Below are 24,264 nucleotides of genomic sequence, written 5' to 3'. Positions count from 1 at the left end.
CTGTGGGCAACTCGGGTTAGCTTCAGAGTCCCATAAATTCTCCAAAAAACAAGGCATGCTTCAAGGATGGTAGGAAAAATACTGTTCATAACTGAGATGTACAGTTATAAAAAGCTGGAGGTATTAATAGTGAGTAGGCTTATTAGATTTGTAGACTTCAGCAATCAGGAAAGGGCTGGAAACATTTTAGGAGATGGGATTTTAATCCAAAATGTTCTTCCCAAAGTATAGGTATGGTCTGTAGCAAATAAAAGGAGGCTCAGCAGGGAGAAGTGGTAGTTCAGCCACTTCAGCAAGTTAGTGGCCAGCTCTGCAAATGCAAGACGGGAGCACGCTGGCAAGCAGCAGCTCAGCAGAAGTGGTTTGTGTTTGATGGTGAATCAGACAGTAAATGGCATGTTGTTTCATGAGAAGCAAATGCCATTCTGGGTTGCATAAATGGGAGTAAAGGCTGTAGACAGGCAATTTTTCCCCTCCTCTGGTGAGGTATTGGCTAGAAACCACTATGCCTGCAGCACTGATTTGGAGAGAGATGGGAACCAAAGGGGAATCCAGAGGGGAACAGGAGCCAGGGGAGACCCCAAAACGTGCCTGAGAGAAGAGGTGTAGCAAGTTAAAGGAAGAGGAAACTGAGGGTGGGATAGGGTGGCAGTGTTTAAATGTACAGAGGGCAAAGAGGAAAGGGTTTATTGCAGATAAGGCGCAAAGTAATGGTTTCCAATTACCGCCAGGAAGATTTCATTTAGCCACTTGAAAGCCATCTAACAATAAAGGATAATAATGCACTAAAGCAACTTTTGGGGAGAAGATGCCAAGCCCTGATGAAGAAGACAGAACAGCACCAGTCAGGACTGGCCCAAACGTGACTGATTTCTGCCTTGGGACAGCCGTTTGATTCACCTGCTAGTGGTGTGAGCCTGCACACTGAAAGGGCTATATCAGCCCTGGGTTGCACCTCCAATTAGTCCGTACCCTTCACACTTCAACAGATATGGTCATTACTCCATTTTTTCTCCTTTTCAAAAAATTGGATTCTTCACTTCTGTTAAAAAACCACTCAGCCAACGTTTCTGCTATACCAAAAGTACTAGGATGAAATAAGCAATATATTCATTTCCAAGATATTTGTGCTATTAATGTCTCACAACTACTAATTACAGAAAAGAAAGAAAGGAATGATGAGATGCTTTTTTTTTAATTTATTTTTTTATATTTTTAATAAAATTAGAACATTTATCTTTTACAGTCATCCTACACAGACACAGATTATTTTCAGGACTTTTCTGAGATTGTTTGTTTCATTTGGGCTTGTTTCCTTATCTCAGTGATGTATTGAAGACTAAATGAAACCTATTTCCTTCATGTCTTTCTAACAGCTTGTCACAAAGCATTGTTGTGCAACAGTGTCATCCACAATTTTAATGATGACATCTCATTTCAGGAGGGCGTGAGCTGAATCCCAATGAATAAATTCATGAAGTTTAACCTCTCCATGACCCCATTTCTACTGTGTTTTCTTTTAGGCCCTCCCCAACTCATTAGCTCTCCTGACAAAAGCAGCGGAGATGAAACGTGAGTTTTTATTACTGTGCTTGAAACAGGAAGAAAACACGGGAAGAAGAAAGGTGGAGAGAAACATTGTGTTTGGTCTGGAAGTGATTTGCTGTGTGTTTGGAAACAAGACATTTTTCTCCCAAGTATGGCATGGTTCTTAACTGGAACGATGGATCTTGGAGCAGAAAATACCCTGACATTATGATTATGTTCAACCCTAACTAATTTCTGTCTAATGTACTGTGAATGAAATCAAGTTCATTGAGATGCAGCCTCTGTTCCAAGGACATCCTGTGGCTATCGAAAAAACCTCTGTCTCACACTCCATTTTCAGCAATGTTTTCACTGTCAGCTGTCAACATTAACACAATGTTTAGGTTCTCTTAAAATAAGTCAAGCTATTTTGTCACCCCCTTATTGCTCTGACAACTGTTGGTCCCGGTCTCAAGCCACTTTAATGTAGCACCAGTTTGGTGCTCACGTTACTGTTGACATTTGTCTTTGAGCAACTACTATGTTTGCTTTTTACCCCTTGGTAGGACTACATAGAAGCCTAAAAATCTGTTCCTGGTAGTATTTCACTTGAAATAGCAGCTTATGAATTAAGAAAACATACATATTAATCTGCATTATGCAAATGCCTAGTGAGACTCATTTCTATGTCCCAATCTTATACAGTGTTATATCTGTTGGGTGAAGATTTTATTTACTGTTTTTATCAATTCCTTATCCTGTTATTATTGTTAAATTCGGCACTGAAAACTATCAGGTATGAATCTCAATATGCGTAAAATTGGAAATTGCCTTTTTTTTTTTATCTTTTGCTTACTATTGTACCGTCAATCTTTCTGACAATCTTTTCTATAACATGTAATAAAAATCTATTTTCTGTACTCTATTAATGTATTCCAGTAAGGGTATCTTCTGTGAAAGTCTTGTTTATGCCAAGTAGTGGACTTCTGAAACTTTTCCTACTTCAATTTTCTGCAATGCTACACTTACTGAATCCAATCAATTCCAATTTTAATTCCATTCATTAATTTGCATTTAAAATGAAAATAATGTAGTTGACTACCAAAGTACTGTCATTATTGGTAGACAGTATCTTTAACTTAACTTAAATACTTCAATGTGTAGACAAAATAGCTATTATTTTTTCTTGTTGTTCTACACCAGGAAAAAGATATTAGAAGGACATGAGGGAAAATAGTTTGTTGATGCTAGCTGAATTTAGAGTGAATCATTACTGGATGAAAACTGTTTAGAGCAAACTTATCCTGTTTACTGAATGATTTTATGGGATGCTCTCAAATTTGCAAGTTGATTCATAAAATGTAGGAAGTCCCTCCCATCCATACAATAGGAAAAGAGGATTGTTAAAATATGAAATCATCTCTCAGACATGTAGCAAAGGAGGCAGCTACTTGCAGTAGGAGAGCAATCTGCAACACTAGGAATATTACTGTCTTACCTGTGCAAAATTTTCATTGCATACATGAATTTTCCATATCTGTAACTCACATATACAGAGAAATACAAGGATTCTTCTTGTCTTAAATTTCTGGACTATTTCTCTTCAAGCTTCCACAACCTGAATGTGATCAATAAACACAATGGAGTGATATTTATCTTCTTTTCCCCACACGGCAAGCATTTCAATCCCTCTTACAACCTCTTCCAGCGCATGCACAGAGCTTGGCTGTTGCACAGCTCACCAGTGGTGCTGGTGTCCCCAGGGATCAAGGCATGAGTTTCTCTTGATTTAGATGCATGGCAAAAGGCTCACATCCACACCCAGGGCAGAGCCTTGCTCCCTCAGTTTCTTTCTCATGCAGTTGCAAACTATCTGACTTGAACTGTGTGAGCAACTGTTTGCTTTCTAACTGCTAATGATTGTAAAACTGAGGAGTGCAACGAAAAGAGGAGAAGAAATTTATCTGAGATGGCCAGGAACCAAAACTGTTCAGGTCAAGCAAAATGTGTCACTGTATCTCTCAGGTTTTCAGCATCAGAACTGAAGCAGATCTTTTAAAAAGAAACATCATAATTTTACATTTAACCATTAACAAGTGAAGCACATACACGTGTGGTGATACTGGTTTAAGGGAAACATTTTTCCAAGTTTTGAATATTTTTATCTTTCTTTTTGAAGGAGCACAATATCAAGTACAAGGTCACTGTATATTTTATTGTGCCTATAGATGTCTTTTTTTTTTCTTTTCCTAAAAAAACTTGACCAAAACAGTTTCTCCCCCTTGTTCTAAGCTCTGTGACACAAACGATCATGTTTGTTGATGCATAAATTACAGCTGCCTGTTCTTCACCGCTCAGCAAAGAAGTAACTGACATAGCAGCTAGAGTGCATGGAGATAATGCTCAGTGACTGCTGCCAGCCCCGAGGAATGCGGTCAGACTGCGTGAATATATTTTGTGAGACTCTCCCTGCTAACCGAAAGCTTCTTGCCCACCCATAACTCCACAACCTCAAGTTCTCCAAGGCAAAGTGTGCTGTTAAAATATAGGCCCGGATCTGGCACTGATACCAGATGTTGGCTGTGTGGGCTCAGCTCAGATTTGGTCATGGTGGCTTGGCAGCTTCTTAGACTAAAAGCTTCCTTTTCTTCCATGTGGATGCAAATGGTGAAGGAGGTGATGGTGTGAGAGCTGGCTGGTGAGGGGCAAAAGGCTTCTCACTAGTATCAGGCACAAAACAAGTCTGAGAGTGAGTCAGAAAGAACTGGTAAGTGGGAATCAAACAGGAAAACTGGGGAGAAGGAAAGAGGGAGGGGAAAAGGTACGGGTAAGGGGAAAATAATGTGTGGGTGTGGAGGTGGCCATCACACAGGAAGGATATGTGAATAACAGAGTTATCTCAGATGCTTAACTCTTAAATACACTGTCCCATCCTGATAAGTAGGACATCAGTGGGAGTAATGTGTAGGCTAAATGGCAGAGTATGACCCTCATCTAAAAAAAGTAGCAGGAGGGAAAAAAAGAAGAAAAAAAGGGCAGAAACAATGAATATAAGATGAAAATCAAAACAATGAAGTGGCAAAGAGCTTTGTAAAATTTCATGCTGTATGCTCCGCAAGCTAAGCAGTGGTGAACCTTTTACTCTCTGCCACTTAAATGTAACCATAGTCTCCAGTCTTTGTCTCATACTAGAAATGTATGTGCCTGTGAAGAGTTTTATACCAGCCAAAATTTACAAATGTGACTGTTCATAAATGAACTGAAGATGCAGTTTTTCTAAGACACGACTGCACTTTTAAAGACATTAAAGGATCTTTAAACTTTCTTTAAACATTAAGAAAGCAAAATTCGACATACACACAAATGTGTATGCGTGTTCTGCCATTTTCACAGAGCTTGAGAATTAAATTTTCTTCTGTACTAGTCCTGAAACATCTGTCAACACATTGTTGTCATTTACCCAATGAAGTGCCTTTAGTTCAGCTGCTAGAAAGAACACGTATATTTTCAGCTCCTGTACCAATGGCATAGGTGATGTCGTCAGGCACCAAAGAGCTTGACAGCTCATCTTCTAGAAGTGTCACTGCATGAACTGTAAGCCGATGTCAGGCTCAAGTGTCCCCCTGTGACTGATATAGCTGGTATTATAAAGGCCAGATGCCCAAAGGCGTCCAGTTCCAAGCAACCACAGTGACAGTATTGATAGAAAAGCAGCAGATACCACAAGTGTGCTTTTAAGAGATTTAAGGGGTTAAATGTTTTAAAGAGTGGGACCTGAGGAAGTAATAATTTCACCATCATCAGTCAAAAGATTAAGTGTTGACTTAACAAAGTGGTACTTTGGAAGAACTGAACTTGAATAGCAAGTTTAGGTTTAGGTGTTGTGGAATGTTTTGTTGGTCCCATATATTTTTTCTGTTAAATTGAGTTTATTGCCCACAGATGTGGAAAACTTAGTACCATTACTAGTTACAATTATTCTGTTCACATGCTTGCATAGTGGCCTTACCATCATTGCATAGGCAACAATATTTATGGCAGACAGCATCAAGACAAATGAAAAGAGCTCTAATCCCCAAACCTCTCTTTCCTGCTGTCAGCAACATTTGGTAGATACAAATTCAAAGGAATCCAAGAACAAAATTCATTCCCTGAGGATGTAGGTCAATTTGAGGGGCTGCTCTAAGACTACAGGCACATTTTTCCTGGATAAATTATGGCTCACAGTGTCAAACACAGACTCTAATTGAGTAAAATGTAGTGATCTTCCTCAGTGGGGCTTTGTTTTCAATTAGGACACAGTTCCCCTTGGCCTTGAATTTTTCAGGGGTGATTTCTGGATGAGACAAAGAAGTCCTGGGGATTGAGAAGGCAACTGACTAAGGAAGCCTGAGGACCCTCATTAACACTGATTTGTGCAATACAGACTCACTGCTCAGCATAGATGTGGCTGTCCATCCTTGTATGTTAAGATAGCATCAGGAGGTCCTAATTACAGGCATTGCTCCAGGAGGCTCTCAAAGTGCTTCATAAACTGCTTACTAAATCTGAGAATATTTAGCAATGGTATTTTAGTAGCAGAAAAGACCATTTTGATCACATAATGTGATCTGCTACATACTACAGGCTGCTTCCACCCTGTAATTTCTGCTGCAAGCCCTAGTCCTTAAACGGAAGGAGGTTTCCTATGAAAAAAAGCCATAAGAAAAGAATGGGTAGACCTTTATAGATATTGAAGCAATCTTCAAAAAACAAAATTGATCTTGTTTTTCAGCAAGGTAGAGAGACTACATCCTTTAACTCTTCTTGGCCCCCTGCCCACTCCTTTGTCCTCTAAAACTGAGTCTGATTTCTGTTGTCTTGATAATTATCAGCCTAGTTTAATTGCTGTTGTCTTTCTTTTCATGGCAGCATGACTTGATGAGACTGTGAACAACGCCTCTTGTCTGACTTTTCTTAACAACAGACATAAAAGGAAAAGATATAAAACTTTCCACTGGCACTGAATGACACATGCATTCTCTGCTAAAGCAGAATGAAATTATATTTCTACTAGCTGCAAGCAATTTCCAGTATCTTCTCATTCTGTGCATTTTCAAATGTTGCACAACCAATAAATGACGGGAGAACTTTGCAACTATATCAAATTAAATCACAAACATAATTGTGTGGCCCGACTGAAAAAGCCTGATATTGCTTGAATTAAGGGATTCATTTCTTTTGCTTCCACCTAGATAAAGCTATATTTTTCCTCGGGCTAATGAAGATGGTATAACACAAACAGGAAAGTTTCGAGTCCACTTCTGATTAATATAAAACTGTATTTTGAAAACTTGTATGTCAATGTCCTAACACTTTGAACCTCAGTGAGCTCTCCAGGGCACAGGGACAGCTCAGTTCCCCTGTTAGCCACTATTAAATACTCAGCCAAGGGCATGTACATATCTCTTCTCCACCAAAGCCTGCCTAACACACCCACTGATTTTCAGCACAGGCTTTGCAAGGAAGGGCAGGCTTGGCGACAGGGAAATGAAGGACTTTGTGGAGAGTGGCTGCTGTTGTGGCCAGGGCTGCTCCTGGGCACTGCCCTCGCACATTGCTCATGTTTCTTCTGTCCTGTGTCCTGGATATGGCTTGGGAGTCAAGAAACCAAACCCCGCAGTCTGGATACAGACATGTTGTTTGGGAGCTTAAAGGGATTTAAGCGTTTCCAGAAAGTTTCTGAACATGTTTAATTTGCTAGAATGGATAAAGAGTTCCTCCGTGCTTTTTTAAATGACCAAATTAATCTGTGAAATAAACACTTGGGTATGCGTGACAACTCTGGGAGGTAGTGTATCTATACAAGCCTCCTTTCCACTAAATTGGGTTTAAGTAGGCCTAACCCTAGGCCCCAGGCCCTGCCTACTTCCCTGTCCCCAGCAGCCACTGCTCCAAATTGAGCTTGGGAGTGAAGAGGCGTGTAGGCCTGAGAATTTCTGGTGTAAACAGACTGGCCAAAACCGTGTTTGTATTAGCTATGCAGATTTCTTAGAAACACAAGGAAATAATAAATAAATCCCAACTGAAAGATACTGATGGCAGTGGGCATATGCCAAATTGATATTCAGTAAAAGTAAAATTTAATTTTCTGTGGCCAGCTCCTCAGCCAGCATAAATGCTGACTCTCAGAACTCGCACCACAGTTTCTGCAAGCAGGCTTTGTCCCGAAGCATCCATGAAAATGGGAACTACAGTTTCTGAAATCAGACTTGGAAACTTATTGATTCAGCTAATTAATGATGATGACTTACTGCAGCAGCTTTGCTCCTGACTGAAATAACATTCTGCTAGATAAGAAACAATAGAATTGGAGATAATTTGGGGTTATAGACTTATTCACCAGTATATGGATCCCATAAAAATTAACAGTATGACTCACATAAAAATTAATAGTATATAACTTACCACTTTCCACTTTTTAAAACATTTAGATCTTTAAAACATAAAAATGCTGATTAAAATTAAAATTTAAATTTCTTTCCTCTGAAGACACGTCCTCTGTATCTTGTTGCTTTTCTGACACGGCTTTCTAGTGCTGAATAAAATGGACTCAAAAAACTCAGCTTGAGTCTGAGAAGGAAAAGAAAAAAAAAAAACAACAGCATGCAGCATACAAATCACTTTCCCCTATGTAAATACTACATTATCTAAGCCCTGTCTGGGGCAAGAGGTGGGCAGCCCAAGTGCCCAGCTGCCAGTTGGAGGACGGTCCCCCTGTCCCAGACATGGGCTGTGTGCCTCACAAAAGCTTTGCTGGCATGTTTTGCTCCAGGTTATAGGTTTTCAAAATTCAAAATTTTCAAATTTCCATCTGCCCGTTGGGGTATTGGCATCTTGCAGGGCGCTTCTTGCTTTGGGGATTTCTTTGGGCTTGGCTCTGAATCAGTGAACACCTTTAGAAGAACAAGATTGCTGGGTGTAAATACCTTGTTGCTGGGAGTGGTTTTCAGTTTTGAACAGGCAAATTGGAGTTTGGAGGGAAGGTGATAAAATATTAAATGATACAATTTTCCTGCAAGAAGTGAATTTCAAACTCTCTTCAGAAAACATTGTGAATTACATGTAATGGTGGTAATGCTGCTCAGTTAAACATTAAACAGCAGTAACAGCCAGATTTCCCTCAACTTCTATAAATGATGAAAACTGTGTACCAAGTTGTCTTAATTGCTACAAAAGTGATGAATACCCTTCTGCCACTGCAACACAGAGCATTTAATTTACTTCAATTTTCATGTGCATATACATTTTCTGTGATGTTTTCTTTTGGTGCAGCGATTGGGAAATCATTTTAACCTTGAATTTTTATTTTAGGACATAAACTGTAATGACAAAGAAATATTGTTTCTTTAATTTATGCTTTTGGGAAATGGTACACAATTCTCTGAATATTAAACAAGAGTATATATATATAGTATTTAGGGAAAGATGCATACAGTATGTTGAGCCAAAATCATGTCAAAAGTGTTTCAGTGAACATACGTCACAAATTTATGCATTTGTAGGTTGTTTTACACTGACAAGCCAACAGCTGCTTTACTTTGTTTCAGATTTTCTAATACCATACTGATCTTGTTAGGAAAGGAAAAAAAAAAAGTCAAGGAAATTCTCTACAATGACAGTATATTCATTCCAGTCTTTGAGAAAGAAGACTCTGTGAAATTATGAATTAGAAATGTATGTAAAAATTTGTAAATGTGTATTTATTATAACACACTTTGTTAGCAACTAAACAATTGGGATTTAAAAAAAAAATCTTGCAAACAACCTTTGTAATGTTTAGGTAATTTTAATAGAAATAAATAAATATATTGCATGGATTTATCCACAGGAAGTCATTTTAATCTTGTAGCAAATATTTATATTGACACCCTTTAGTTTCATATTTCAGAGTATTACTAAGGACTGTTTTTGTAGCACCCTTTCTCTACCTACCTACACACACACGCACACAAAATCATTCTAGCATAGCTAGACTTACATAGCCATGCTGTCCAAAAAAAAAAAAAAGAAGAAAAGAAGACTGTATCTCTAGTTACTTTAATCCAGCTGTGATCTTCCTGCAGCAGCTTATCTCTTTTGTAGGTAGAAACTGGAATGAACTTTATCCGATAAATTATAACTCCATCTACGCTGGACTCTTCAGCTCCTAAGACTAAATCACAGACCACAGCTTTGCATACTCCTAAAGGAGATAGATTTGATGGCAGAAATTTATACAGTGGCCTTGGCTTAAGTGGGGTCAGTATTGACAGCTAGGATAGAACACATTAATTACCCACGAGGAGTCATCACTGGCAGCAGGGTTTCTTGTGGGTCCCCACAGTGGGCAGCCAGAGCATGGCCAGAAAGTTTGGCTGTGCACTGCTTAGCACTCATATCAGTGGTTTGGAGAGAAAACCTTAAAAGCATAGCAAATCTAGTTTCCAGGTGGCCCAAAGGCTGACGAGGCAGATGATGGAGAGGACAGACCGGTCCCTGGTGTGATTTTGACTACAGCACAGACCAGGTGCAGCAGGTTGTGTTCTGGTGCAGCCAGGGTGTTCAGGGTGAAGCAATGGGACTGGCACTGGGAAGACAATGAAGCGTCACCTCCAGGAGTGCCTCTTCTGCTGTGGAAGCTGTCCCATTTCTCTTCCTCTGGCCAGATCATTTACATCAATATGCCCAGTGAAACTGTCAACCTCCCAAAACTCACGTGACATGTGCCATTTGTAAAAGCTATTCCAACTCCTTCCCATTTTTTTTTTTTGTGCTAATTTTTCTTGTAATGATCCTTTCACTAGTTTTCGCCTACCCGTTAGGAACAGCATTGACATTTTAAACAGGGAAATAATATTGTTTCTCCATATCATTGTGGTGGTTTTACTTTATGTACCCCTTATGTTTTGGTGTCATTTCAAGGAGATTTACTAAAACAGAAATACTGTGTGCCTCCATGCTGTTCCCTGCTTCCTGTCTTGTACTTTCTCACTGGAATGGAGATCATAAGCCAACGTCTTAAAGGGTAGGAAGAAATAAATCAAGATGATGATACCAATGCTTGCACTTACCAGGAGAAGTTGATTTAATGTTATCTAATTTCCTTCTAACTTGCATTTTATTCCAAACTTGTTTAGTGTGAAGAGACGATGAAACTGTTCCACAATCATCCAAAATGGAAATTGTGACAGATGGTAATAAAAAAAATAAATAAATAAATCCATAATAGGTCCTATTTTGTTTTATACTATTAGGGCAAGGTTATTGCTACAGTTATGATCTTAAGCTCGGTTTTATTTTTATAGTTATGATACTAGTTAACATTGCCTTTTTCTAGCCAGATGCCTTTACTGAGTAAAATGTCTGTAACAGCTTCGTGCAGCCAATTGTTGGAACAAATAATACGTTTATTGCTCCAAACTGCTGGTTTAAAATCCCAATGGGAAATAAACAGAAGTTCCTATAATACAAAGGTAAAATGCCTGCAAAAGAAGTGTCAAAGAGAAGGAAACACCGTTTTGCAAAGCAAATTGAACCAATGGATTTATACCTACTAGGTCAGTAGTGGTAACTGGTGAGCAGCAGCCCCAAAGTGTCTCTGTCAAAAAGTCTGCGAGCAAAAAGATTTTTGAAAGGTCAGACTATCCTTTTTTCCCCTTTCCTTTCCTTTCCTTTCCTTTCCTTTCCTTTCCTTTCCTTTCCTTTCCTTTCCTTTCCTTTCCTTTCCTTTCCTTTCCTTTCCTTTCCTTTCCTTTCCTTTCCTTTCCTTTCCTTTCCTTTCCTTTCCTTTCCTTTCCTTTCCTTTCCTTTCCTTTCCTTCCCTTCCCTTCCCTTCCCTTCCCTTCCCTTCCCTTCCCTTCCCTTCCCTTCCCTTCCCTTCCCTTCCCTTCCCTTCCCTTCCCTTCCCTTCCCTTCCCTTCCCTTCCCTTCCCTTCCCTTCCCTTCCCTTCCCTTCCCTTCCCTTCCCTTCCCTTCCCTTCCCTTCCCTTCCCTTCCCTTCCCTTCCCTTCCCTTCCCTTCCCTTCCCTTCCCTTCCCTTCCCTTCCCTTCCCTTCCCTTCCCTTCCCTTCCCTTCCCCCTTCCCTTCCCTTCCCTTCCCTTCCCTTCCCTTCCCTTCCCTTCCCTTCCCTTCCCTTCCCTTCCCTTCCCTTCCCTTCCCTTCCCTTCCCTTCCCTTCCCTTCCCTTCCCTTCCCTTCCCTTCCCTTCCCTTCCCTTCCCTTCCCTTCCCTTCCCTTCCCTCCCCTCCCCTCCCCTCCCCTCCCCTCCCCTCCCCTCCCCTCCCCTCCCCTCCCCTCCCCTCCCCTCCCCTCCCCTCCCCTCCCCTCCCCTCCCCCCCTCCCCTCCCCTCCCCTCCCCTCCCCTCCCCTCCCCTCCCCTCCCCTCCCCTCCCCTCCCCTCCCCTCCCCTCCCCTCCCCTCCCCTCCCCTCCCCTCCCCTCCCCCTCCCCCTCCCCCTCCCCCTCCCCCTCCCCCTCCCCTCCCCCTCCCCCTCCCCCTCCCCCTCCCCCCCCCGTCCCCTTCCCCTTCCCCTTCCCCTTCCCCTTCCCCTTCCCCTTCCCCTTCCCCTTCCCCTTCCCCTTCCCCTTCCCCTTCCCCTTCCCCTTCCCCTTCCCCTTCCCCTTCCCCTTCCCCTTCCCTTCCCCTTCCCCTTCCCCTTCCCCTTCCCCTTCCCCTTCCCCTTCCCCTTCCCCTTCCCCTTCCCCTTCCCCTTCCCCTTCCCCTTCCCCTTCCCCTTCCCCTTCCCCTTCCCCTTCCCCTTCCCCTTCCCCTTCCCCTTCCCTTTTCCCTTTTCCCTTTTCCCTTTTCCCTTCCCCTTTCCCTTTTCCCTTCCCCTTTCCCTTTTCCCTTTTCCCTTTTCCCTTTTCCCTTTTCCCTTTCCCTTTCCCTTTTCCCTTTTTCCCTTTTTCCCTTTTTCCCTTTTCCCTTTTCCCTTTTCCCTTTTCCCTTTTCCCTTTTTTCAACAGCATATCTTTTCAAATGTTTGCTTTTTGAACAAAACTATTATTATTAATTGTAAATAAGCTTTGGTACATTTAGGAGTAACATCAAAAGTGTTTGTATAGTCAGACTGACTGATTTCTCCTAGGTTTAATTGACTTGCTTTTCAATTACAACGTGATTGTTTGGGGTTAACTTATGAAATTCTTTAAAAATGCTAATATGATTTATGGCTTTAAAAGGCTAAAAAAATATGAATTGTTAAATAATTTATTTTGAAGTGAGACCATCATGTATCATAGTTACAAGTATCTTCAATGCAGTCATAAACTTTTCATAAGCCAGATCCAGATGTTTTACCTATTCTATTCTGTTAATGTAGGACAAATTATCTATTTCAGGCAACAGAAAGATGCTGTTGCTTAGAGCAGCCTGAAATTTCATATATGAAGTATGACTTTTTAGGATGGGTAAAATAAGAGAGAAGTGTTTGTTACATGAAGCAAAGTTATAGCTATGCTCGATAGAAATCCCCATTCAACAGATTTGATGGTGCTCAGTTCTGTGGTAGGGCATTTCACGTAGGTTATTACAGTCACCATACGTAATGGAAACACTACAAAGTGCACACACAAATATGGGAAGTTCCTTTTAATTTCAAATGAAGTGTATCACCATGAAGAGATGTAACACAAAGGCATACTTCAAATAAGAGGAGCCTATTGGCAGCAGCAGACCCAACTTTGGGCAGGGAAGTGGTGGAGTCCCCATCCCTGAAGCTATTTAAGAGAAGTGGGGATGTGGCTCTAAGGGACATGGTTTAGTGATGGGATTCAGTAGTAAGGCTGATGGTTAGGCTTGATAATCTTGAAGTTTTTTTTCCAACCTAAATGATTCCATAATTCTATGAAATGCTCCCCAGTATCACAGCATCGTCAGTGGCTCATTGCCCTAAAGATTCTGGCACTGGCCCTGCACTATGGGGGCCTGTTGCAAGCCCTGCTAAGCAGCTGGAATATTTAATCCTGACATTGGAGGGGTCTCCACAGTCCTGGAAAAGTTGTTTTGCTGTCTTTGAAAGGTACGCATTTTGCCAGCTGAAATTCACTGCTAACTTAAGGAGATGATGGGAAAAAGAGCTGCTTGAAGAGCTACTTTACAGTGTAGAATCAATTAATCCCTTCAGATAATTCTCTTTCAATGAGTGTTGCTCAGTCTAGATTTTAATTTCTGTTCAGCAGCTCCTAATAGCCAAATTGCCAGCAGAATTATCTTTCTGAGAGAAGTAGCAACCCCATAAACTGATGATTTGTTTCTAAGAACACAGTAATTTCGAAACATTAAATAGTAATATCTGTAATTGCATTGTTCCTTTAGGTAAAGGAAAATAAATCAAATTTCAGTGTCACCTCTAATCACTTTTAGCTTTTTCCATAAGCAGTTGAACAAAATGCTTAGCACCTGTCTGATATAAGCCAGATGTGATTATATTAGAAATAGAACACTAAAAGTAATAAAATAGGTAATTTTAATTGCAGATCTCTACATACACTCAAGATGGGAAAGCAGAACTATCATTTGAGCTAGATCACCTTTTATACCAATTTAGAATAAGTGAGCATATGGTGAATTAGGATGCAGCTCTTCCCTATGGATGGAAGAGCAAAATGGACCTGTCGAAGACATCCCAAATTTGTGTCTCTGTTTCCATGGTGCAATGTCCACCTCTGTTGTAGGGGATGCTCTGCAAGCAGTGAAAAATCTGGAAGGAAACTGGGAGCGTGGAGTGGCCAAGAGTTTCAAAAGCTCTTGTCATGTGATGGTTTCTGTGCAATTACCTGAGGGCAGGTCTGAAAACTGCCCTGCTCTCCATTGGGCTCTTGCAAGGCCAGGAGAGCTTTCAGACATACATGGACCCAGAACCCTGAATTAAACACAATTTCGGTAACTGCTCTCAGAAAGCAGGTCACTAACATAATTCTAAGGCTCTCATGGCTGTAAAGGGAGGTAAAATATTATTGATACTAAAAAACAAAAAACAACTTAAGGGGAAAAAAAAAAGCTTGAAGCTGCATTTTAGCAGATTATACTGGCTTAAGAATCTCTCTTCATATTACCATGAGAAATATAACTGGAAACCAGCAGTATATTTCAAAACAGAGCAAACTCGAAATTCTTGCTATTATCACACACTTTCTTCAATAAATCATTCCATGGTTCTCTTTCCTTTGGCAAAGTTCTCTCCCATGCAGAAATACAAAGGACAACAAAACACCTTCTGAAAAGAGATGAAAAGAGAGAGGCCCAAAGCATCTATTTCCTTACTTGTCTCCACTCAGGGAGCACAGCGATGGAGATGAGTGTTGCAGCTTGTGTGATGAGAACAGTTTCATGATGCCTGCAGTCACTGCCAGGAGATTGCTGTGCTGTGGTATAAGGACAAATCACGCTCAATCAAGCACCGGTTGAAGGAGACTTTGGAGATGATTCCTCTTGAAAAGATGTCTTAATCAACTGATAGAGCAGAAATGTGGTGAAACTCATCAAGCCCGTCTTTCAGCATAAAGGAACAGACATATCAGTGACTGCACTTCGTGCTCAGCTATGCATCTACCCTGACCCGATCAAGCTACTCATATATCCACACGGAGTCACTGGAACCCAAAATAACTTCAGTAAATGGAGATTTATTTCAATGTGCCTACTGTATGTTTCAGGTTTATAGCAAGAAACTCAGAATAGTTTAACATTTGCGAAGCCATTGCTTTTTTCTTTCAACATATTTACCCATCTTTCAATGTTTTTTTATGTCTTTTTGCATCTGATTTAATCCTTCCCTCTCTTTCTTCTCCTTTTCCTCTCTGTTGTCATCTCTCTCCTGCTGTGAAATGCGTCTAAAACGTTATTTTCTTGGAACTGTACATTTCTGTCTCTCAATAGCACTTTGTCAATTTTTATTCCAAAAACTGCACTCACACTAGTGCACATAGCATATCTTACACAAATTTGAATAAATGTCTATATTTCAATAATACATTTGCTATGAAAAATAAAGTAAATTAACATTCAGATCTCTTAGTAATCATAATATGCTAAAACTTCAAGTGTTACATATGCAAGCGGGGTTCATTTTTAGAGAGTGTAATTTTAATGTAGAGGACCCAGGTATAATCTTTTGGTTCTTTAGCTATTCAAAACACAAGCAAAATTATTCCAAGTGTGTCTGAATAGAGTAATGTCTGGATTTTAAAATATGACTTAAAAATACCTCAAATTAGAGAGATTTTATTAATTGAAAATTAATTAAGTTCGTTGATTAGTATTTTTTTTTTCTGATAAATGCAGGTAGCTGAAATGACTTAAAGTACTATATTATTCTCTGTCTCTGTTTCCTGATGCAATTCATCTTGCCTTCTGTATTGATCTATGTGCAAATGTATCCCTCAAAGTCAGAAGAACAAAGCCCTTATCCACCATGAAATCAGTGGGAAGATGGCGGGATTCACGCTCTTCGTGATTGAGCAGTGGCGATATCATCTGACATTAAATGAAGGAATTAGAGCTGCAGAAGAACGTTGTATGCTTTGAGACTTCTGAGTGCAACTGGCATGCTTGGTTCTAAAGGGCCTGACACGGATATTATATTTTACATGACTTGACCAAAATGTTAAAAATGTGACTTTTCGATCTTTGTCTTGTTATCTAACATAGTATTATAACTAACTCCCTCTGTAAAATAAAGTGATTTTGATTTCCCAGCAGCCATGAATTAAACACAACACAGACTGGAAAGAAAGTGCTAACTTAAGCAACATGATGATATATAACATTCCTACGACTTCCTTTACTCTTGCTAATCACTCTTATTTGAAGGTGAAAAATGCACAACATGCCTAATCCCAGAGGGTCATGTGAGTTTTGTACCTTGAGCTTCAGTGGTCTTTTATGTGGGCTATGACTTTCTAGCTTTTGATGAATCTGTGCTTTGCTTTCTCTTTGGCTTCTAATACGCCATTTGTGTGTTATTTATAATCTGGTCTGCTGCATTATGGAAGACACTTTGCATACTACAGACATCCTTAAAAAATCAATAAATCTTTAGTCCTTTAAAAGGTTACATTGCTTTTGTCTATATTTGTCCCTTGAAAAATAAGATCTTGGGCCACGACCAGAACTCCTATATCCTACCACAGTACAAATAATAAATAATAGCAATAACAGGGAGACAGCACATTCAGCTGTGTGCATTGGCCTTTCCAACACAAAAGACATGGGGACCAGGGATGTGAACCAGGTACAAATCCAAGCTATGTTCCTGGGTGAGGTATAAGTATATAAGAGATATTACATCTCCTCAGGAAACATAAAAGTGCTTGAAGGGATCTGTGATACCTCTGGACAGATCCCCAGTCTTGGCAGGAAGGGGATAAAGGAGATAGCAGAAATCACCAGCCTCTTGTTTTAGTTGCTGCTGATGAAAAATTGGCACCTTTTAAGTAGATAAGCTATTTTTTCTGGAGAAGCATCTCTTTTCTACTTCCAGTGTGCGTATTGTTTCTCCCTTTGGATCTGACACAGAAGACGTGCTCTGCTCTGTTCATTGACCCATGACAGCACTTCATCCTTTCACTCCAAGGTCCTTTTCTGCTTTGACCATCCCTGCTTCTGCACATCCTCATACTCTGCCTTTCCATTCTGCCACTGATGCAAGCTCCTACACCTGAATTTCCTGTAGATACTTTCACAGTCTGACAATTAGACCCCATTGCATAGGAATGATTTTTCCAACTTCACCATTAACCTCCATCACATCAAGCCCTCCAAATTCTTCATCAAACTATCTTGGAAACAGCATGTGTTTTTTTGTTTGTTTGTTTGTTTGTTTACTTTTTTTTTTTTTCATAAAACAAAATTGTGTATGCTACTCAGAGGAATTGTCTCAAAATGAGCATGGACCTCACCTGGTCCGGTTTCTTCACTTATTCTTGCTCTGCCACTTCCCGTTCTCTTACTGAACAAACCAAGAGGAGCAGGGGAAATTGAAAGGGGAAACATTAAAAACCACAGCCTTAATAAACAGGCCTTAGTAATGCTGCTGTGGTCTTTGTCTCTCTTTGAACCCTTCCCCCTTCGTTCTTCTTACACAAAGCAAACAGCAGTGACATGCTGCAGCCACTTCAATAGCAGAACAGACTGCAGCTGTGGATATTTAGTAGACAATTTGTATTCCTAGGCATCAGCTAAAAGGAAGGGTTGCTCAGCGTCATTCAAACAAAAAGCCTGAAATCATGTAGCAGATTGCATGTCTCCTCTTTTCTTTAAAAATATGTCTTTATGCTCCCCCTAGAGTTATTTCCCTCATCTGTGTGCTTCCTGTAATACAGAAATGTTATTTTTTCCATCGTTTGATTTTTGCTCAGGCACTTGTCTGATATTGTTGATGTTTTTGTTTTTAATGCCATGGGTACCACATTAACAAATCGCTTCCTCCCGTTGCCTTGATTGTTTGGATCCATTGCAGTGGAAATAGCGTTTGAGCATGAGGAGAGGGTAGGGGCAGAAAGCACGGCAGGTGACACTGAAGAACTATCTGTATTTAGCCAGGTTAGTGACTAGCAGTGAAAGAGATAGTTAGGGCCAGACTAGAGCTCTAGTAATTTTTGAAAGATGTGCCAGAATTAGACTTTCTGCAAACGTTTGCAGTCATATTTTTTAGAGGGCAGTCCAACAAAAGGTGGCATTGCTGAAGAACATGTAGCCAGCCTGCAGGAGCCACAAATGCCATTCTGGCAAATCTGAGAGTCCCTTTTCTTGCAGGCTCAGAAGCTGGGGTAAGCTTTATATGCTTATCCAGACATACCCTTTAAACTCTCTGGCCATCCCATTAGGTAAGCTAACCAATTTAATTACTCCTGAAAAGCCCAGCGAGGTGCTGGCTGCCTAGTGTACGACACAGTGTTCTCTTTGAAATTTGTGGCTCTAAATTGGTTTTATAAATGGCGGAAGCGTGCAAGTGGGATTTGGGCATTTCAGGGAGCCAGCATACTTACTGTGTCCCCCTGCCCTTGTGCAGAGGGATCTACCTGCTCCTGGGAGCCTGCAGTCACTTCTCGCAGTTTGCACGCCAATCTACCTGACTTTTCTGGTATGAGCTCCAGGCAGAAGGGACTGCCTGGCAAGAGGGAAGCTCACGTTGGGTGCTACCATGAATAATAATAATGAAATATTATACATAAGAAAAGAGAAGCAGGGGATATTTTAAAGCAGGTTGTTATGAGTATAAATCAGAGGAATCTACATGTATGCTTGGGAATGGTACACCTCGGAAGGTTCAGCTCAGGGAAACAACTGGTTCGCTCAGTCCCTCCTTCCTGTTAATCCTTAATTTTTCAGCTAAAATAGACACCAAGGGAAAAAGAGCATGCTGACTTTCGTGGGAAGTTTCAGCTGAAGGCCCCTTTGTATGTCAGACAGCGAAGGCCACGTATTTTGAAGTCCTCAGCTGCTGACGGTACCCACTTGCTGCTGTGAAGATCAGCTTACTACAAGACTTGTAAGGACTGGACAAACACCAAGTCACTTTGGTTTCCTCAGGCATGCTGTGTGGCCCTGGTCTTCCCATACATGATGTGATGGCTTGGGCAGCTGTGGCTATGCTCTGTGCACTTGCTCCGTGCTGCCCTGCTCAGAGGAGCTGCACGATGTTCTGCCTGGTCTCCCATCACGTGCAGACCCCAGCAACCAGCCTCTGTCAGCTCCAGCTGTAAATATCACAACACATGGACGTATGTAAGCATATACAAAGGCATTATTATAGTTCTTCAAAGCATGAAATTCCTGGGTTTTGCAATCAGCAGGATGGGGTTAGAAGTTGTTCCCATGAAGAAATATAAAACAGTTAACGTGAGCCCCCGCACTGCCGGACTTTCCATGCTGCTTCTGTGAGCAGCTACTTCTTCCCGGCTAATAAACCATGTCTGCCTGTGTGGCTGCAGCCAACACCAGCATTTCTTCCCATTTTCCTCTCCTGCGTGTTTTGTTTTTCATAAGACTGAGCACCTCAGAGCTGATAACCTTGCTGCTGCCCTCCCACTCCCTGTCCAAGAACAAAACAGCTCACCTCAGAAATAAGCAACATCCCAGCTTGTCTGGGAATAGGGCACATAAATCATAAACTTTTCTCCAGAGAGGCAAGGAAAAGAAATCTTCGTTCTTGGAGAGGAGCCGTGAGCTTTCAATAACAGTTCCTTCATGGGCAATATTTTCTATGGTATATAACTCACAGAGATATAACTCACACTCTCTAATGCAAACTGCACTACTGCCTTTAATCTTCTCCAAAACCAAGAGTAGATCTTTAGTAAATGGTGTAACTTTCCTTGGAGTTTAGCTTGAAAATGTTCAACATTTAGTTTGCAAAAATGTTTCCTTTTCTGAAATTTCAGAGCAAGCAGCTTTTTTTTTTTTTTTCTTTTTCCTTGACATGTTGTGCTTTTGAAAATTTTCAGCATACTCTGAGCCAGAAGAGCTTAGAATCAGATCCAGGGCCTATTCTCCTAAAATACTTGTGAAGCAGTACTGAATTCTGGGGTTTACACAGTGCTCAGCATTAAAAGTCTTCCTGCCTTTGGCGGCTCCCTCCTGTTTCATCCTTTTATATTTTCTTCTCCTGAGAGCTTTTGAGCCCTGGTGGTTTGCTCAGATCCTCCTGCTGAAGACGGGGGTTTTGTGTCCAGTGAGGAAGCTCCGTGTCCCTCGACCAAGAATAACCAGCCCAGGCTTCAGCAAGACAGCACCTGCAAAGGGCTGCTCTCTGCCTGGCAGCAAGTCTGTGCACAAAGCACTCCCCAAAGCAGAGACAGTCAAGAGACTCCTGAACTGCTAGCAGGATTACCGTGGGCAGGGGAAGAAACGTTATCCATTGAATTACTTGCCATGAGTTGCTCCGTTTCTGACAGTGAAATCAATTATCCTGTGAAATACACCTCCACCGGAGCCTCACTACTTGACACATTTGAAGTTAGACCAGAAGGAAATACACTTGTTTGTCAGTAGGGAACCAGCCTGCATTAGCAGGGCCGGGGATGAGAGGAGCCGGTGCAGAGTGCCCATTTCCACATCCACGATGCCATTTAGTGTGTCCTGAGGAGAACAGGGGGTGGTAGGGCAATACCAGACAGCAGGCGGCACAGCCTGCAGCCTGCAAATCCATTTTGTTCATTAGCTGGCAGCAGTTCTTGGGTTCTGTGCAGACCTCGGTGTTGTTTTCAATGTTCATCCAGCATGGATGGATTCAAAGGCAGCTTATACACAGAAAAGTGTGCATACACAAGGACACAAGTGAACTGTGAATTCATCACAAGTGAAAATGAATTTGGTGTGCTATCTTTATCTTTTGGATTATCTTATCTTTTATCTTATCTTGCCACCTATTAAATGTCCCATTTTTTCTGCACTTACTCATTTGATCAGGAACAAGTGGTTTATCATTTACAGTCTTCCTTCAGAGATTAATGATCATTTTCTGCATGCACTGAGGACAAGAATACTTGGCAGACTTAAAAAGTACACTGCTACTTGAGCAGCACTTACTCCTGAGTGGACACTGCCCACTGCAGCATCACAGTGGGCACTAAAGTAATTTGGCCTTCCTGACTCCATCTTCTCTGTAATCATTTAGTTGTGATGATTCTTAGAGAGCAATACGCTTTTTTATTTATTTATTTATTTTCCCCTGAACTTTAGAAAAATGTTGATTACTTCCTTTAGGCTGCTTTATTCCAGAGATGTGCTAATGTGGGCAGGCATCCTGCTGCTGCCTGCTGCTGTGCAGAGTGAAGTCTCTTGCAGTACTGCCGTGTTTTTCGGTACAAAGTGCAGAGAACAAGCCACTGTCTATGATTTCAAAGGTTTTCACAGGAAAGGGTTCGAACCAGGGCATCCTCACCCCCTTTCAACTCCTGGGATTCGCCCGGAGCAGGGAGAGGCCTCTTGAAGCCTTGAATCAGTAGGAGTGGTCAGGCCTCAGGGGATCAGTATGGGTGCAGTGACCAAAGAGTACTGTAAAGTCCTCTAAACTGCAAAAGTCTCAGCCTTGGAGAGGTGATAGTCCCAAGGTGGGAACAATACAACGTGCCCTAACGCATGCGGCAAGCAGTGACGGGAAACTCCACAACACTCGCAGAGGGGTGAGGGCCAGGCTCTGCCTCTTGTCTGCAGTGGTGCCGAGCAGGACCGGTTCATATCACCATTTAATCCAAGTAGCTTACTTCTCTGAGCGGGTACTTTATTTAGAGAAGAGCTATTGCTTTGATTTATATGGCAGCTGGAAGTTGCTGTTAATTTGTAACAGCTTTCCCATGTGCCTCAAAATTTCCAAGTGATGAAATATTTGCATATATATTAGGGAAGATACTGTGATGGCTCTTTTATGAGTACATCCTAGCATTTTATTGCATATTGCAGGTGATGATTTTGAGAGGAAAAAAATGAGCATGCTGCCACATTTCTTATGATATCTCACAGAATGTATTACAGATCCTAATTGAGACCATTATTTCCAAATGTCCACAGACTCAGGTTGTTTTATAGGCTTATAAAGCCAATTCATTATTCTGCTCTGCTGAAGTTAAGAAAATTTTATTTGTATCTGATAAACTGGTTTGCAGCTACATCTTGGAAATGAAAACACAAGAGTGTCAATGTTCACAGGAAAAGAAAATTTATTTAAAAATGCAGATATTACTTGGATCCTGCTTGCCAACTCTCTCGTGTTTTTTTTTTAATTCTTTCTTTTTTTTTTTTTCCAAGTTTAGATAAATACCTGTTGCACTTGGGGAATGTTAGAAACATCACCAGCATAAAGACAAAGAACAGAATTGCTCATTATCTGTTTTTTGTTTGCCTGTTCGCTTTGTACAATAACAACACAGGAATTATTTTCAGTTATTATGTAGGACCTTTGTATCTAAGACCATTTGCATAGTTAAAGCCAGCATATGCATATGGTTGAAAATAATAAATATTTTGTCAATTGTTTTTCAGTAGTGCTTTTGGCAGCTCTTCTCCCCAGGCTCCTATAAAAGTGCCGGGACACAGTCATTATTCCTAATTCCCATGTGCATTATAACTAAAGGAAAGTACCTTTGACATAGTACCTGCTTTCATCTCCTGCAACTGTTTGCCCATTATAAACATGCCTGTTTACACGACATATGCACTCTTGCATTTTAGAATAGGCTGCGGATCTATAAATAATGAGTTCTGCTGTCACTTAAGCCTCCCTTGAATTCATGCAGTAATTACTCTTGCATGAAGATGAAATACATGGCTACAGCAGCTAACGAAGTAGCCAGGATTATTCCAAGCCAGAAGTACGCTGCAGCGCGGTCCAGCGTACACGCAAAGCAAAGCTGAGCCTGTTGCAGTGACTAGCCCAGGGCACAGCCCTGCTCACAGGCCTGTATGGAAGAAGGCCTTTCTCACGTTGTGTCAAGATAAAACTCAGGCAGCTGTAATATACAACATAGCTACAAGTTAGTGCCTCTTCTCTGCAGTCCCTGTGGCAGGGATATTTGTATCCTGTTGCTTTTTCCTGACACAACTGCTTCATCACAGCTCACTGACCACTTCCCACAGCCTCTGGAACACCAGGGATTCATTTCCCTGTGCAGCTGTGGGCTCGCAGCCTTTTTACTGAAAGTCACACGCCGATTCCTCTGCCTTCAGGATGATTATTAACCATTTGGCAGCATCTTACCTAAACTACTGAGTGCTCAGCATGTGCCTTTCCCTGCCCGGACGCTGCAGCCCATTGGTGAGCAGTGCTCCTCTGCGTGGTGTCCAGGCCCTCTCCTCGCATGCTGGTAGCTGAAGCAGGGCTTGCAAGGAAGAGCTATGGCAATTCAGTTGAACTCCAAAGTTTTTTTGTTTGTTTGTTTTGTTCTGTTTTGGTTTTGTTTTCCAAGTTTTAATGAACTCTTCTGGTCGAAGTAACACAAAAGTTCAAATTCTTGTTTCATAAAAAGGTGACTTGTACAACCAAAGTGGAAATAAATAACTCTTCTGAAGAATAAACGTCAGGATGTGTACAGCACTGTATAATTAGAAAGCCTCAGTGAAGTTAATTCTGCCAGTTAGCTGGATTTCTCATTCAGCCAGCTACAGGAGATACCACAAAGACTCGATGCAGGATCAGTAACTGCCAAGCACCACTTCTTTCTCTTTGGGTCCGTATCTTCCTTGAGAAGAACCATTCAGGGAGCTTTTATTTTGAAAAAAAAATAAATAAGGGGTTATTTTTATCTGCTAAGACTGATAATAAACTATATAAATAATGTAAAAAAATACGAGACTTCATCTGCTGCAACTGCAAATTTCACTCAGAAGCTGAAGGTCAAGTACTTTCCTCTATTTCCAAGTATTTTGCTAATTTTTGACCCATTTCTCTCCAAAATAAATAAATAAATGGAAAGTCAAAACAGAAAATGCTGGAGATGACAACCAGAACTCCCCTTTCTAATATCTGGTAACTTGAGTTGGTTCTCAAAAACTTTATTTTCTTGTCTTTCCCAATAAAAGCATGGTTCTCTTTTTGTCAGAACACCACGGTAATCAAATCATGCTTGTGCTCTGCTAACAGCAAACACATTTAAACATGACAGATTGCTGCAGTTTAGCAAAGGTCTGTCTGTGCTCCAAATCTATACACGCCAATTTTGCATAGCAAAGAGTCTGCAGTTTTTCCAGCTGTTGAGAGCACTTAAAACCATTGGTCTG

Source organism: Anser cygnoides, chromosome 4 (assembly GCF_040182565.1).
Source record: "Anser cygnoides isolate HZ-2024a breed goose chromosome 4, Taihu_goose_T2T_genome, whole genome shotgun sequence".
NCBI lineage: Eukaryota > Metazoa > Chordata > Aves > Anseriformes > Anatidae > Anser > Anser cygnoides.
The sequence above is the reverse complement of the archived record's forward strand: the minus strand, read 5'-3'. Positions refer to the sequence as shown.